The following is a 5,248-nucleotide window of genomic DNA, read 5'->3' as shown; positions in this document are numbered from 1 at the left end:
CGTTACGTATCGGCGGTCCATCGCTCGCCCCCCCGTCCAGCGGCGCTCTCGTCTCCCATTCTCCCTTTCGCACCCCTTGCGGGTTTTCCCGAATTTCGTCTCTCCGTACGTGTCTCCCGCCCCCACCGTCGCCCTCCCGGTCGCTCGCGCGCCCTTATACCCTACGGGAAATCGATTTTTCGACGGCAGGGTCCCCACTGCCGGCTGCAGCGGCAGCGACCGCCGCCGCCACCGCCGCCGCCGCCGGTGCTCCCCCCCCCCCCCCCCCCCGCAGCGCCAACGGTCGTCATTTTGCGTGCGAAGAGAGAGAGCAGCCAGCCACGCGCGTGCATCGCGCCGCACGCGAGTAATATACACAGACGATATTCGATAGACCCGCCGCCGACGATCCGATTCCCTTCATCGTTACGATCTGCGAAGCTATGCCCTTTTCGCTGCGTTGAACTCGAGCCGCGCGCGAACCGTGTCGCACACGTGGGACGCTTACCCCATAGTTTCCATGCACGCGAACCGACGACGGAAAGCGCTACTCGTCTTAGTTGAGCCCCCTCTCCTCCGCCGTTCCCCGCCGGCGTCACGTGACATACACGTATCCCGCAGGGGTCTCTAAACTTTCCGCACGCGCAAGTATGTAACTTCTCGCATAGTACAGCGGCGAAGTTATGTCATTTCGCGCGTTTGAAAACGGAGTCGGGGGCCGCCTCCTCCGCGCGCTCCGTCCCGACGATGCGATGCAAAGTTCGCGCTGGCGAAGATCCGATAGCGATCTCTCTCGACGCTAACGTACTCGACTGTAAATTTAGCACAATGTAACTACGCGATTGGAAAAAGATCACTGGAGCCGAAGAGATACGGTGAGCTTCCGACAGTGCCGCGGACAACGCCAAAGAGAAGTCCGCCACGTTTATCTGTCACGTGATACGGAAGACGCTCTATAATTGATTAACGTCTAACTTCTTATCGATAACTGAAAATAAAAATGAACCGCGGCGACCCGCTAGATCCGACCCTTATCTAAATAGAACATCATTGCGCAAAGAACCATCTTTCTAATAACACTAATAGTAACGTTACAGCGACGATGTTATATTATAACTTCCCACTTGACAACATAATGCACACGTTATATGTGAAGCGTTATCGTTAAGTCCTGTATCCACGATGCACGAAACTTCGAGATCTCGGATAAAGAAAGAACGATTGGTCAAAATCGTTATTGGTCATGTGACCAAATTATTCAAATGTGATTTGTTCATTCTTTTTCTGACCCCCCACCGAGATCTTGGACTGATTTCTAGTATCTGGACACAAGGCTTTAATCACGAAACATAACAGGTACAGAAGGCTTTAAGCCGTAAGAAAATCTATTGTAAGTATACAATAGATGTAGTAAAGGGACCCGCATACACTTTCCATAACAGTAATCATGAGACGTACCGTAAAAGTTTTTAAAAAAATTCTTGACTGTGATTGGCTAATTCTTACGGTTACTGTTATGAAAAGTGTCTGCGCGACCTTAAGCCCTAAATCTTAAGAAATTCATCATCCACCAATCGAGTCTTCTTCTCACATTCGATTCTACTGTGATTAATTCCTTAAAGAATTTACTATCCCTATTCCGGACTTAATTAATCATAGTTAGAGTCGATTTATTCTACTAATTAATCATAATTATAATCGATTATTCTCCTCACATTCGACTATGATTGGCCAATATCGTACAAATTAAAGCTTCCTACACCTATTGTGTTTCGGGAATAATGCGCGATTGAAAATCACGGGCAATTTTACTGCTTTCAGCAGAAAAAGCAGCTTTGAAATTCTTGTAAGATTCCTCAACATGATTAAGTTACACATTTAGGGCCAGCAAGAAACTAATGGACTTTCTATAAAAGCCGTTACCTAAGTTTTAAACCTTAAACTCTAAAAAAACTGACCAAGTATATAAGGTGCGTTTTAACAAGAGACACAGATGACATGATCACTGTGTCGCTTGGTGGTTTGCGTTCCGAAACTCGACTCTGTCAACCCGAGTAATCACTTTATCCTTGTTGTTCATCGAATGTTGAATAAGGATAAAAGATACTCGGAGCTCACAGAAATTCAAATTTTGAAACGTACCTCTGGAAAGCGTCAATAGTCGATTGTTCTTCTTACATTCAATTGCAACTGATCAGTTTCTTATAGTTTAAGATTTAAAGCTTAAGCTTAATGGCTTATTGTAGAAAGTCCACAAGGGCTAGATTCTAGCTAGAATCATTTATTGATATAAAAGAATCTTATAATACAACAGTTGTAAAATTAATCAAAATGCAGGTTTCTAATAGATTAAAATCTGTTACTTTCTGTTCCTATATTGCCGGTGCTTTTTCGATTATGTATTAAGCCTTAAGGTAGGAGTATAGAGATTCTTGCATAACGCATAAGAAAATCACAACCAAAGTATTTTATTTCACGGAAAGGAAGAAAATAAACTCCTTTTTGATTGGTTAATTATCCGTTATGCAATACTGTGCTCCCGCCCTTGAGGAAATTATACATTGTTATGTTACTGTTGGAGTTTAACTGGATATCACTTACACATTAGTAGTTCGAATTTTGTAAAGAGACGAATTATTAAAGGTATCCCTAAAGCTGTTTATCGGCGTCAGGACTTAACACACACGAATTACGTGTCATTGACACGTAATCACTACACACTACTACACCAATATCGTACGCGTACATATGTATAGATTTTCTAACGAATCTTTCATATCAGGTATCTGAACGTAAGTCAGAGAACTCAATATATTGTTCGTTCATATAATTCTTATTCCGGACCAAGACTGCTTTAAACAAAATATAAAAACAATTCATGTCGATGTCAGAAATCGATAACGGAACTGTAATTTTTTAACTTTTTTTTCATTCTTGGCAAAGTCGACCGATTTGATTTGTAAGATGATAAATGCTTATTTGAAAAATAATCGATAAAATACACATGACTTTAGGATCCCCTTAAGTCTCGTGTCAGTGATGTTGGAAATCGCTCCGAGATCTCGGACAGAAAAATTACTAAAGAATTAACAAGTCATATTTTAATTCGGTCACATGATCGATACGCTTGATCAATTCTTTCTCCATTCGAGATCTCGAAGTGATTTTAAGACATAAAACTTAAGGTCTATTCTTTTAGCTGAACTTCTTGAACTATCTTTCCTTTTTTTTTTAATGATAAAAAAGAGAAAGGATGAACTATGCAAGAAGTTCAACTAAAAAAAGAAAAAACTTATTAGGCAATTTTATTTGTCACACAAAATTTTCAAGCACGTTAATTGATTGTATCGTAAAAAGTAGAGAAATTTTCAAGGTTCTAGAAATTCTCTATCTTATAGTCAATCAATCAATTACGTTCACAAAATTTGTCGCAAGACAAATGAAATATTAGCCTTATTCGGCTGGAAAACAATCGATCCGTCTGTTTTCCTATCGCATGCGATTCGCGCGAATACACAGGTTTCTTCCCCAACTTTCGCTGATCAACATGCAATGCGAGATCGACTCGCGTCCTCATTCGCGAATATACAGAGTTATTGTTCGTATCAAATGTGATGATCAATTTCTCACAAAAAAAAAATATATATATATAAGCCTGAACGTGATCTACGCGCAGCTACTGCAAATACCGGCGAATTTTCACCAACGTTTCGATGTTTTTTGGTCTCCTCGGTACGATTATGATCGAACTAGAAATACCGGACTTTTGTGTTTACACGTCAAAGAGAAACAGAAGGACCAAAATTTGAACAAATAGTCGTAGGAAAAGGATGAGAGAAACCCAGTCAAAGACTATTTACTCAACTACGAGAGTTCCACAAAAGATCCATCATAGATAATTCTCGACCCTCCAATACATTGATTTCAGAAATATAGCGGTACTTATTCGCAAGCGTTATATTTAATAATATTTAAATAGATGTATTTGTAGTTAACACGATTCCCGAGATTAAAATTCAAAATTCACTCAGACATCGATTTAATAAATTAGGAAACATTTTGTTTAATAAAATGTACTATTATAATTTGAATAATGTTATAATCTCGTGTAGTTAATGTAGTTGCGCTTTTAAATTTGTTACAAAAACACACTTTTACGAAATAATATGTATTAATATATAATTATATCTATTACTATTACTTTTTTTTTAAGATACATCAACATTTACGTAATCACCAAAAACGTAAACATATATTCTTAACAGTGCCAAATTATGCAAGTAATTATCAATGTAAGGAATACATGCGTACGTTGCCATTTTTGGATCTCACAAGAATTACAAATTACTTGGAAAGTGGTTAAATGCAAAATAAATTATCCAATTTATTCGCGTCATTTATTAATGAAGTGACACGTGTTACGATGATAATTTTGAAAAATAACAATAGAAAACAAGACTTGTAACTTCTGTACAGCTTATAATTTTTATATTTATTTTAAAAAATTCGATACACATTTTTTATTTTTGTATTATATACAGATTGTTATTGGATTCAATTGCGTTGTTAAATATAACAACGCAGTGTTCAATATTATAATAATTTAGTCATTTATATGCACTTGACTTTCGAGAAAGAGAAATCCAAATTTTTGAATAAACTAAATATAACTTATAAAAGTTCAAAATTTAATAACAGAAATAAAAACTTGCAAAAATGAAAAATTTTAATAAAGTCATTTCAACATAATAAACCCGCTCATTAAAGGTATAGAAAATATCGCAATTTTTAATTACAATTTTTAATTACAGCGCACAGTAAACACGAATACGTAATATATAAAATTGTACGATAGCAATTAAAATACTAATTATTTATTTTTACGTCTGTTTACAAATTAAACAGATGAAATTAAATAAAAGAATCGCGCCTACATTTAATGAACATTTTAATTTTACATGAGGGTAAATTAAACAATCCACGCGCAGGAAAATGTACGGTTCAATTTTGTTATAAAATATGCAGTCCATTAGCCGTCCATATCTATACATATCTATACATATCTATGCCGGCGTTACATTAATTGGAATATCAATAAAAATAATTCTAATAATAAAATATCACATATTCATATTAAAATCCGCTCGTCTATCTTTTTCCGTGGTATTCCCCGAAAACATTACGCTTAAAGTGCCAAGAAAGCAGATACGGCCCTGCGACACAAGGCTTCCGCATCTGACCATCGGGGAGGGGCGGGGGGGGGGGGGGG

Source organism: Cyphomyrmex costatus, unplaced genomic scaffold (assembly GCF_001594065.2).
Source record: "Cyphomyrmex costatus isolate MS0001 unplaced genomic scaffold, Ccosl1.0 scaffold666, whole genome shotgun sequence".
NCBI classification, from domain to species: domain Eukaryota; kingdom Metazoa; phylum Arthropoda; class Insecta; order Hymenoptera; family Formicidae; genus Cyphomyrmex; species Cyphomyrmex costatus.
This window is presented reverse-complemented; position numbering follows the sequence as displayed.